Source organism: Schistocerca nitens, chromosome 6 (assembly GCF_023898315.1).
Source record: "Schistocerca nitens isolate TAMUIC-IGC-003100 chromosome 6, iqSchNite1.1, whole genome shotgun sequence".
Lineage (NCBI taxonomy): Eukaryota > Metazoa > Arthropoda > Insecta > Orthoptera > Acrididae > Schistocerca > Schistocerca nitens.
In genome coordinates, this window is record NC_064619.1 from 643,431,961 (window position 1) to 643,445,352 (window position 13,392).

Genomic DNA, 13,392 nt, shown 5'->3' on the forward strand with positions numbered 1-13,392 from the left:
GGCCAACATCCGGCATCATGTTGTGGGGAGCGATCTCCTACACTGGCCGTACACCACTGGTGATCGTCGAGGGGACACTGAATAGTGCACGGTACATCCAAACCGTCATCGAACCCATCGTTCTACCATTCCTAGACCGGCAAGGGAACTTGCTGTTCCAACAGGACAATGCACGTCCGCATGTATCCCGTGCCACCCAACGTGCTCTAGAAGGTGTAAGTCAACTACCCTGGCCAGCAAGATCTCCGGATCTGTCCCCCATTGAGCATGTTTGGGACTGGATGAAGCGTCGTCTCACGCGGTCTGCACGTCCAGCACGAACGCTGGTCCAACTGAGGCGCCAGGTGGAAATGGCATGGCAAGCCGTTCCACAGGACTACATCCAGCATCTCTACGATCGTCTCCATGGGAGAATAGCAGCCTGCATTGCTGCGAAGGGTGGATATACACTGTACTAGTGCCGACATTGTGCATGCTCTGTTGCCTGTGTCTATGTGCCTGTGGTTCTGTCAGTGTGATCATGTGATGTATCTGACCCCGGGAATGTGTCAATAAAGTTTCCCCTTCCTGGGACAATGAATTCACGGTGTTCTTATTTCAATTTCCAGGAGTGTATATTGTGTTCGAGCATTATCAGTTACCTCGAAGAAAACGGTCTACTGACACACAGTCAACATGGGTTTAGAAAACATCGTTCCTGTGAAACACAGCTATCTATTTATTCACATGAAGTATTGAGTGCTATTGACAAGGGATTTCAGATCGATTCCGCATTTATGGATTTCCGGAAGGCTTTTGGCACGGTACTACACAAGCGGCTCGTAGTGAAATTGCGTGCTTATGGAATTTCGTCTCTGTTATGTGGCTGGATTTGTGATTTCCTGTCAGAGAGGTCACAGTTCGTATTGTCCTGTCAGAGAGGTCACAGTTCGTATTGACGGAACGTCATGGAGTCAAACAGGAGTGATTTCTGGCGTTCGCCAAGATAGTGTTATAGGTCCTTTGCTGTTCCTTATCTATATAAACGATTTGGGAGACAATCTGAGCAGCCGTATTCAGTTGTTTGCAGATGGCGCTGTTGTTTATCGACTAATAAAGTCATCAGAAGATCGAAACAAACTGCAGAACGATTTAGAAAAGAAATCTGAATGGTGCGAAAAGTGGCAGTTAACACTAAATAACGAAAAGTGCGACGTCATCCACATGAGTCCCAAAAGGAATGCGTTGAACTTCTGTTACACGATAAATCAGTCAAACCTAAAGGGCGTAAATTCAACTAAATACCTAGGAATTACAATTACGAACAACTTAAATTGAAGGAACACACAGAAAATGTTGTGGGAAGGGTAACCAAATACTGCGTTTTATTGGCAGGACGCTTAGAAAATGTAACAGATCTACTAAGCAGACAGCCTACACTACGCTTGTCTGTCCTCATTTAGAATACTGCTGCGCGGTGTGAGATCCTTACCAGACAGGACTGACGGAGTACATCGAAAAAGTTCAAAGAAAGGCAGCACGTTTTGTATTATCGCGAAATATGGGAGAGAGTGTCACAGAAATGATACAGGATTTGGGCTGGACATGATTAAAAGAAGGCGTTTTTCGTTGCGACGGAATCTTCTCGCGAAATTCCAATCACCAAATTTCTCCTCCCGAATGCGAAAATATTTTGTTGACACCGACCTACCTAGGGAGGAACGATCACTACGATAAAATAAGGGAACTCAGAGCTTGTACGGAAAGATATAGGTGTTCATTATTTCTGCGCGCTATACGAGATTTGAATAATATGTAATTGTGAAGGTGGTTCGATGAACCGTCTACCAGGCACTTAAATGTGATTTGCAGAGTATCCGTGTAGATGTAGAAAAAAGTTACTCATCATGCAAAGGGACTGACATGATCAATTTGATTAACTAGTCAATTAATTTGATATCAATGGCGTGCCGCCATGCAGGTGGAAGCGAGCGCGAGTTTTGGCGGATATGATTTGCGAGTTGGAGCGGTAATCTGGCGTTTTTTCGTTGCTTTGAGATCTTTTAATGAAATTTCAATCTCTCACCTACACAGAGGCATATGGCCATCGTAATAAAAACAGCTGTATTACCGAATTTATAAAGTGATACCTAGCATTAGTCACATATTTACAACCCCCTCTGTGCAGCTATTTGATTAACTGAAGAGACTTCGCAGGTGACGAGACATTTGACTGCCTTAAGAGAGTTCGAATCGTAAGGACCATAGCAAAGGGCTGCCGCCATCCTCAGCTTTGCCCGACAGGAAGAAACCACTTGAGATAGTGCACATGTTCCGAGACCACACAAACATGAATTTCGCAGGTATCAAATTTCTAAGAGATGCCACGACCACACACAAACATGAATTTCGCAGGTATAAAATTTCAAAGAGATGCCGCCATCCAATGCATTGTTGGGAGCTGAGAGATCAAAGAAAGCCGACATCCATTATCACAATTTCCTGCGGAGGAAGGTGGGGGGGGGGGGGAAATGGGGGAGAGATACAGTGTCCGGCTGGACAGGCGGATGGTCACAAAAAATTATTTAGCTTGGTCCTGCTGTCTCGGCTTCCTCCTGGTGGCCGTATTGTGAACTATTACACAGTATGCTTTGGGCTGCCTTTGGGATCGTTGCGTAGGTTAAGGACAGTGCATGGAGGACGGTGATCGTATTATCAAATGTCAACGCATACAATACCTCGGATATATTTAGTGCTACAATATGTTTACGGTGGAAATTTAATTACTTGATTTAAAAAATCTGTGTGTTGATTCTCAAACGTTGAAAATAAATTTTATAACAAAGAAGAATCATTGTGAGGGGGTGGTGAGTGTGTTAAGCACACTACCTGACTTACACCTGCCAGAGCTGTTTTCCTACCTTGTCTGCTATAAATGGTTAAACAATTTGATAGTATAGTGCAAACAGACTATTTCCCGCCATTTGTGATATCGCAGTTGTGACATCGTAAGAGTACGCTGTTGTTCGCATCCAAATGAAGAGAACCACAGCCCAGCATTCCCTACCAATTTAATTAAATAGTTTAATCAATATTTAAATAAATAAACAATACATTGCTCGAATTTACCGCCCACAGCATCGACTGCACACCGACCAGCACAGCACCGCGAAACAGCATCTAGAAGGCACTGATCTGTGCGCCAGTGGGAAGAGCGGCCAGCACCACACCTCCATCAAGACGGAGTCCAGCACCCCCAGCCAACGCTGACTTAACCAGCTGCCACAACTGATCGGGCTCAGTTCAGTCACAGACTTCGAGAGGGTCAGTACTGAGTAATAGGAAGACGATACTTGGCCTATGTTCTGCAAGTAGTTCCACATAGGAGGCGCAGGAATGAGAAGATAAAGTACATTTCTTTCCTTTTAAGAAATATTGAGTTATATTAATCTGCAAGTGTATCAAGATCATTTTGGATTCCTCTCATTAGTCATTGCAACTTCTGGCCTTCCTCATTTGTGTGTGTGCTGACTCCCACAGCAGCCGATGCAATAATTTCATGTCATGAGATTCTCCCAGTTCGGCAGCTGAGCACAGACTGAGCCTTTCTCCCATCAATTTCCAGATGGCGGTGGGGAGGCGGAAAGTGTGTGTGTGGGGGGGGGGGGAGGGGGGGGGGCTAGCGAGATTTTATCAGGGGAGGGAAAAGATGCTCAGAATGAGCTTGCCAGACTGGTGGGGGAGGAGGGAGGGATGGGAGAGCGATGTGGGCTCAGGGTCATAAATCTATTAGCATAAGAATTGATTGAGAGGCAGGGAATTATTTGCCCCTGACTGTATGCTTGCCCCCTGAATGTATGTAACCCACACAAACAAAATGGCCAAGAACTCACTTTATACAAGTACTAATAACACGTATCTTAGTCGATGACACGAGATCCTCCACAAATGGCAACACATCCTCAGAAGACAGGAGAACGGAGTAACAAGGTTTGCAATAGCTGGCTCCACCCTACGCTCTGTAATTTCAGCTAATCCAACTCTTCATCCATCAACGTTTTCTCAGCCATTAACTACCTACCAGATTAATCAATTATTGTTTTGCTTCCTCACTGGTAACACCTTGTCTCTCTGTTTTCGCCATTACATCACTGTCACTCATTTTAATGGACTTAGGAATAACAACTCAACAATAACACAAATAGAACATTCATTACCTACTCACATTACCAGATTTATTTCTTCTGTCTATTCATGAGACCCCTAGACTCGCTACACTGCGTAGCCACGTGGCCAAAACAAGGACACATCAAACAAACAGCTGCCACAGACTTGGTACAAGGGACAGAATGCTTGAGTAAATTATACTGGACAGGCTCTAGCCATTGATGCCTAGAATGTACCTTAAACTGAGAGATTTCTGCTAGTTTTTTCAGCCTCACAGAAGTATCTCAACAGTTATCATGGCCCTTAGCTCTTGACCCCATGATCGTCACCAGAACATAGTTAACAGTGTCACTCATCCTATAATGATGACACTCTGCTGACCAGTAGCGGTGACCTCAGCTCTCATGACTCCACTCTATCACGTGCTCAGCTGTGACATCAACTCTATCAGCACGCTAAAATGTGGTTGCTGGCACTCGGTAGGTTCAGTGATGGTGGAGATGGTCTTGTGAGGCTCAGTGACATATTGATGATGGAGAGAACTATTTTATTTAGATACACATCATGTCATTAGCAATGTGAGGTTGACCAGGTTTTTGAAGGATCGTAGGTGGCTGCTTCTGCCCTGCAGTGGCAGATGCCTGCAGTGAAGTGACTTAGGGTGGACTGCTGTGCATGGGACACAACCCGCTGTCTACTGTAGGAGTTGGATGGAGGTAGCTTGGGTGGCAGGTGAATGGCGTTGTGGCACCTAGTCCCACGATGATACTCAGTACAGGCAGCAACTGTCTCGACCTGGTGTTGAACCCATGGTTGCAGTTACTGGGGATCAGTCACCTCATCATCTGGTGTGGACCCGGCGCCCTGATGATGCAGCTAGACTCCAAATGAATCTGTCTCAGCATTCATGGCTATGCATTTGTTCAATTAAAACACTGTACCCTGTAACCATTACCACACTGTGGTGCAGTTTTCTGACGAGTACAGCTAGTCTTTCTAGCTAACCTTTTGTGTACATGTTATTCTCACGCACATGTCGCCACACTGCACTTACCGGCCAGGCGATCAGCATTCGCTATTGCAACACTTCATGGCAACTTCTTCCCAAATTACGCCAATTTCTGCTGAAAGTAGGAAGTGACACTGCAATTCTATATTCACATTAAGATCGTGAGCTATAGACCAACACAAGAAACAATATTGTGGAACGATAAACTTCAGTCTAGATAGACCGTGATCATGTCACTGTCGATTTCGATATGTGCTGGTAGATGTTTCTCCTTCTCACACAAAGTATAACACGAACTTCTTATAAACAACATCATTCATATGCGATTCCTGCACCAGAACAGCAGTGCACAATCTTTTGTTATAGACACAATGTGGATGGCAGTATTCATACCCACTTTGCGCGGTTGCTATGAAATAGTATTTGCATATCTTGTAGGGTAGTACATTTACGCTCTATGCCAATTTGTCCTTTGGTACATGCCATCTTCATGGTACTGAAAATTTTCGTGGCCAGCAGTGTACGCTAACAATACTCCTTGTGGAACCTGTTTGTGGAGGATAACTGATGTACCCTCCTCGGGAACCGCACAAGATGATACCAACAGGGTCAATTGCAGTGGTAATAGATATGGCCAATGGCTGCCTAGTTCTGTAGTACTCAACTGTAGAATAGACATACCAAGAAGAGGCTGAACCCGGCTGACCTACGATGTCTCCTCACTCTACACTTAATTAGTATACCGTGATTGCTGATCGGATGATTGCGAGATCGTTAAATCTTGTTGGGTCTAATGTCAATGCGTAGTTAGCACTTTTAGATGATTCACGTTATTTCCACGGGCATAATGAGTTAATTCCAGGAGCGTATGCATCGTCATTAGGACGAAGCAGGGTGCAATACCCTTCTGCGTGAAGTGTCTACTCACTAGAGTATACAGATTGTTTGAAAACAGTGTCATATAATCCAAACGACTCATAAATTATAGAGTGCAGCAATCGGTCGTCCTTTTTAGATTTTATTACGCAAATCTAGATTTCGGCTAGTAGCTAGCCATTCTCAATGCACTATTTTCTATTGTCAATGCATGTAAGTCCCTGTTGTTCGGGCGTCAGTCCAAATCAGATAATACTGATCAAATCCAGAAGAAAAACACCTGCAACAATATGTCCAAAAATCAGTACCTGTTGAGATATGGGCCATTCTGTGCTCTCATTCCCATTTGCCTATTACGTAGAAGTCGGCAACTTAGTGCTTTGGGTGTACCATGCATTCTAACACATCCTTCAGCCCTTCTTTGTAGCGAATCAATGACTCTTCCAGATACACCAGGCTCCATTCAGGTTGTGTCACATGCATTGGCCAGGCACTCCTAACATCTGCACATTGGTGATGTGTTGTACATACACCAATGCCTGTAAACATACCCACTTCTAGAGATCCAGTGGATTCAGATCCGGCGAATGGAGAGGCCATGCTACCAGACCTCTTTGACCAATCCACCCCCACGAAACATTGTGGTGAGACAATGTCGCACGATCTGTAGAAAATAGGGTGCTGCCCTGCCGTGCATAGATCACACTTGTTGTCTTCCTGTAAGGGTATAATTCTCCAAAAACGCTGGTAGTTCATCATGTAGAAATCGGTGATACACGGCATCTGTTATGGGTTTGGCAAATTGTTTCGTCTTACGAGTTTGACACTGACAATTCCCGTCCATACATAGATACTGAAGCACTGCTGATGCCTCAAATCCACGATCGCTCCAGGATTCTCATCTGCCCAGATGTAAGTATTGTCGTAATTTACTGTGCCATTTCTTCCAACTCCCGCTACACCACCGAATGCTACACATTATTCATGAGAAACAGAACGGCCGAGGGGGAGGAGGAAATGGATTAAGAAATGAAAGGGAAGGTGATGGAAGATTGAGGTGGTGGAGGAAATAGAGAGAGGGGAGAGGAGACAGAGGAACCACTAGGAGGAAATGGACATAGAAAGGGAAGAGGAGGACATAGATGCAGGGAAAGGGGGAAGGAGGAGATGTACAGGGAGAAAAGGAAAGGGGAAATAGACTTACAGGGGGTGAGGAGGAGATGGTAGGGAGGAGGAAATATAGAGGTGAGTGGGAGATGGACACGTGAAGAGGCAGATGGACAAAGGGAGAAGGAGCATTCAGAATGTGGAGGTGGGGAGAACACTGACAGAGAGAGGGGGAGGACAAGATGAACAGAGTGGTTGGCAAAGGAGGTGGACAGAGAGAGGGGTGAAGAGGAAATGGATACAGAGAGGGAGAGGAACAGATGGACAGAGGGCGAGAAGTGAATGTACGGGAAAGGAGAGAGGAGGAGAGTGTGGGTTGGAGGGCGGAACAGAAGAGGGGAGAGGAGGAGATGGATGAAGTGAAGGTGAGGAGGAGATGGACAGAGAAAGGGGATAGGAGGACATGGAGAAAGGGAGGGGAAGGTGGGAAGAGGAAGAGACGGACAGACAGAGGGGGTGGAGGAGAGGACAGAGAGAGGGGGATTAAGAGACAGGCAAGGAGAGGGGGCAGTGTAAACGTACAGACAAAGGGAAGAGGGAGTCGATAGAGAGAGGGGGAAGGTCAAGATGTACAGGGAGAGAAGGAGGAGGGAATGGACAGAGAAAGATTGAGGAGAAGATGGATAGGGAGAGGTGGGAGGAGATAGATGGGATGAGGAGGAGATAGAGGAGGAAGAGAAGATACAGGGAGAAGAGTAGGAGAATGAGAAGGACAGAGGTGGAAGAAGCAGATGGACGGGAGGATCAGATGGAATGAAAGAGGTGGAGGGAGAATGAGAGAAAACAGAGGAGCAATGGAGCGAGAGAGAAAGGGGCAAGATGAGATGAACAGGGAGCATGGAGTGGAGGAGGTGGACAGAGAGTAGGGCAAGGAGATGAACAGAGGGAAGAAGGGATGGACTTTGAGAGAGAGGAGCAGAATATAGACTAATAGAAGATTTGAATAAATACATACCCAAACAATGCTGGGTACTCAGCTGTTAACTGAATAATAAAGAAGGAGATGGATGGACTAATATTTACTTTTGAATGTGACAGACTTATTCTGTCTCGAACGATGGTGGATCTCTGCTGACGCTTCATGATCCTCTCACTACAATTTACAGACCTAGGGTGTGACCATAGTCACGGTGGAATAGTAATAAAACGCGAAGGAAATTGATTTCCAGGCATGCTATTGGTCTAGAGACAGATGGGTGGGAGAGGGGGACAGGTAAGTCGACCTTGATTTTGGAGCCAGAGCTGCCACAGTAGATGGGTGATGTTGAAGGGTGGGCTTATCTTGACACATGACTGTATCAGGTTACAGTACGACCTCGAAAATTTGACACTCAGTTGCCCCACAATCTTGGATGGGGTATCAGATTTCCGATATGAACCGCTAGTGATCCACCAATCACATAATTTTAGTCTTGACTGTAACTTTTGACGAAATCAGTTTTCGATTTGATACTGACATGGACCATTTGAGATTGATCTTATCCGACCAGTTAATTGCCGTGAAGCGGATTCGAGAGAAGTAGGAAGGGGCTTTGCAGTATAAAGCAGAAACTGAATAGGCCTATCATTTTTCATGTTCACCATGGTGAAAGCTACCAAATTAAGTACCGAAAAGAGAAAAACTGGGTGTCCATAAATTCCTGCCATCATTTCGATAAATAGTATTTTGGAAACTATTAGAGTTTCATGGTTTGTTATAAAACGTTTAGCAGCTCTCGAAGCTCTTTTTGCTATGCCAGAATTTCAGTTTGTGCCCCTCGGCGTTCGTAGAATATCAAGGCATGTTCGAGTTCTGACCGTGTACAGGTCAGCACTGAAGCATCAACAGTTATGATTCGCTCATTAATTCGTGCACGAAGCCATAACAGTGTCATTGACTGGTGTCGTGCACACACTGTCCTTGACATAACTCCACAAAAAGGAGTCTAACGGCGTGATATCAGGAGAGCGCGGAGGCAATGGGATGGGACCATCACGACCCACCCTCCTCTCAGGAAATGCGTCATTCAGCACATCCCGCACGTTCAAACCCCAACGTTGGGCGAATCATCACGCTGGAAGATAACGAACGGCTGGAGCTCGCCGATCTGTGGCAGGTAGACATTTCCCGTTATGGTGTTCTCTGCGATGAAATAAGGGCCTATTATCCTGTCTTACACTAGGCCACACCAAACGTTAAGCTTTGGGCTGTTACAGTTGTATTCGTAAATGTTGTGTGGGTTTTCTGACTCCCATATCTTATTGTTGTGGTGGTTTACATGTCCAAAAACTTTGTACGCAGAAAGGCGTAACTGCTTATGTAATACTTTATTGGAGAGTTGGTCTTCTTTCGAGCAGTTAACGTGACCACGACGAACTGACTTGTGGAGGATGGATTGAAATGTCTGTCGACACATTCTTGATACACACAGGGACTTCCCCTACGAGGAAGGTCTTTGGCACTGCCTGTAACTTTAAATTTTTTAATAATCTCATTATGCTTGTTTTTGCCAGTGATGCCCTCTCATATTAGCGCCGCTAATTCTGTAATACCGTCATCACAGATTAGTAATCTGCAAACCAGATTACACGTTGCGTCTTCGCCTGGTACGGTATCGTTTTGATGCGCTCCAAGTCAAATCTGCAACAAAGGACAAGGACCTTGAGAGCTGCTACACGTTTTGCAACAAACCACGATGCTCTAGTCATAATACATCGAAGTTAGGATTTTTCTAAAGTTTAGCCAGATTTTATAGACACCCTATGCAATAACCAATCTGTGTTTCAAACTTTTATCCTTCATCCCTGGCTGTAAGTCGACTGTCTCAGAGACGATCTCTCGTCAGAATGTGTTCCTGTTCTCCCTCGCCGCCCTGTGCTGCGCAGCGCGCCTGCATGTCTGAGTCAAGGAAACAACGAGTAAAACGGCGGCAGTCGAATGCAGCAGCCGGCGCTGCCCACCGCAGCTGTTGATTTTCTCTCCTGCGGCGGAGATCGTAAACTTCGGTCTTAAAAATACAGGAATTTTAATTGAGAATATAGTGCCTTTGCACATGCATGACGTGCACGGCCGTCGGGAATGAAACTGCTTACGGGATTAACCATTCACAAACGCACAGCTGGCCACAGACGCACAGCTGGCCGCTCACTCGGTGGCACTAAATAAAAGCACCGGTGAAAGAACTGAAGACCTCACGTTAGTCTATTCACCGTAGATTCTGTGACCACTCTATGTACACTTTACCCTATGTTTTTCCTAGTAGTTATCTTGTTTGCAGAATGAATTTTTCGCTCTTACGTGGATTGATTTTGCACTGTTTCAAAACTTCCTGGAAAATTAAAACTGTGTGCCGGAACGGGACTCGAACCCGCGACCATGCTTTATAAGGAATGATCTTATCTGCTGAGCTGTTCAGATACGATTCACGACCCGTCCCCACATGGCTGGATATCTCACAAGCGGAACTCACCATCGCATCCCCCTCAGATTTAGTGATAAGAGGGGCAGTGGACGGCCGATCACAAAATGAACACAGGTCAAGCATGAAAACAGGAAGACTGTGAAGAATGAAAGAAAAACAGAAACAGTGAACGGTCCAAACGTAAGGAGTGCAGCGTAGAGCAGTGTGGAAAAACTACGGCGTCGTTGTTCAGTGATTACGTCGCAGGTTGTGTTTCAAATATGAGCAGCATAGAGACAGAAGTGATGACACTTTCTGCAGCACCTGACAATCATTTTGCAGGACAATGCTCAAGCATGTACAGTGCAAGCAGTTACTGATTTGTTTGACTGATGGGGCTGACCTACTGCACTCCCCTGACTTAAGCCCTCGTGAGCTAAACTCAATATCTAAACTGAGGGAAACACTTCACGGCATTCGCTTCATAACTGCTAAAAATTCGTCGAGTAATAGACCACGCCGCTCGAACTGTAACACAACTGGCACTGCTAAGAGTATCCTACGACTTCCACACCGCTGGCAACGGCTTATACACAATGCTAGTGACTACTCTGAACGTCAGTAAAAATTCGAAACACGTACCTATTTTGTACGAGCTGTAAATAAATAGTTGCCCATATTGAAGTTCCAACCTTCGTATAACATGAAAATTGCCAAAACTACAAAATGAGAACAAAAGTTTCAATGACCGAACGGATAGTTCATTATTTTGTGAAAAAAATATATATATAAATTGGCTAGAGTAATGTTTGCACACGGCTCGCCCGCGTTGCAGTCCAATACTGGCACCACTTAAACACGACGCTGCAGCTCTTCCAACCTGGTCGATCTTGCACATGTTAAGCTTGGACCGTCACTGTTCCTATTTCGCCTATTTTTTCACACTTCAGTACACCTTCTTGTTGTTTTCACGCTTGATCTGTGTTCAGTTCTTAACAGACTATCGACTGCGTCTTTTTATAACTGAAAAAGAGGGTGGGGAGTGGGTGCCATGACTAGTCAGTAGATAAGACCTTTGCCCGCCAGAGACAATGTACCAGGTTCGAGCCCCGCTCCGGCACACTGTTTTAATCTGTCAGGATATTTCAGTTGTTACTACCGACCTTTACAAAGATTTAGAGATTTGGTGATATTGCACAACAAGCCAGAAACAAATATCAGTACAATCACAAAAGCGTATGAGGATTCTGCAAGTATGTATGACGCACATGTAATGACTGAAAGTTTTAAACAAACAAGGCAGATCTCCTTTCATTCATTTTTCTCTTTCTCTAAAAATAAATAACAGTGTCAGTAGAGCTACCTCCATTGGCATGACTAGCCATTTGAAACTTCCCCTTTGTATGTAAAGAATGACAGTGCTGGAAAAACTCTTACGTTATTTGATTTTCAGACAGCTGAGCAAAACTCAGCGTACTCAGACAGTATTCTCTTTACTTATTTTGATCATCACTAAACAGACACATTATTTCTAGCGCAAGTCTTTTTTTTTTTTTTTTTTTTTTTTTTTTTTTGGCGTCAGTCTGACTTTCAATAATCCCTACAAAAGAATGGCCCTGACTAACAATAACTTATACCTTTCATGAATCACTTACCTCACAAAAATCTTTGTGACTCGAACTACTGCAATACAGCAAGCGCCAATACTGCCAGCTAAATAAAAGTTTCTAACTACTGAAGGCACTAACTACAAAAAAGGCACAGTTAGCAAATGAAAGATTTTGATAGAGAACAAACAATGTATTTGCCTTAATAGCGTTCAAAAGTCTTTTTGTGACATCCATTCAAACAAATTTCCTTTTTCTGACGGACACACGTCCAGATCGTCCGCTCATAGTAACCTCTCAAAACTCTGGCATCTCTCTCCCCACACCCACCACTGCTGGCCGCTCACCTCCAACAGCCCAACGCTACGCGCTGTTCACATCCAACTGCCCAACGCTACACTAGCAAATATTCCAACAATGAGTCCAACCAGCCACAGACTGCATACAGCGTAGTCAGCGATTTTCATACAGAGCACTACCTGGCGTTACCAACATAAAAACCTAAACAGCCTACTTACACAAGCTGTTACTGATTTGTTTCACTGATGGGGCTGCCAAGTGCTATACCACCTACGGCACTGCCCTGACTTAAGCCCTCGTAAGTTCAACTCAATTTCTAAACTGAAGGAAACACTTCCCGGCATTCGCTTCAGACCTGTTACAAATTCCTCGGGCAATAGACAGCGCCGCTCCAACTGTCAACACAAGTGGCACTGCTAAGAGTATCTTACGACTTCCACATCTCTTGCAACGGCTTATACACAATGCTGGTGACTACTCTGAACGTCAGTAAAACTTTGAAACACGTATCTCTTTTTTACGAGCTGTAAATAAATAGTTGCCACTATTAAAGGTCCAACCCTCGTATAACAAGACAATTACCAGAACTACAAAATGAGAACAAAAATTTCAATGACCGAACGGACAGTTCATAATTTTGTCAAAAAAAAAAAAATACTCTACGGTCGCAGGTTCGAATCCTGCCTCGGTCATGGATGTGTGTGATGTCGTTAGGTTAGTTAGGTTTAAGTAGTTCTACATTCTAAGGGACTGATGACCTCAGATGTTAAGTCCCATAGTGTTCAGAGCCATATGAGCCAAAAATAAATAAATAAATAGGATGGAGTAATGTTTGCACAGGGCTCGCCCGCGTTGCAGTACAACACCGGCACCACTTTAACACGACGCTGCATCTCTTCCAATCTCG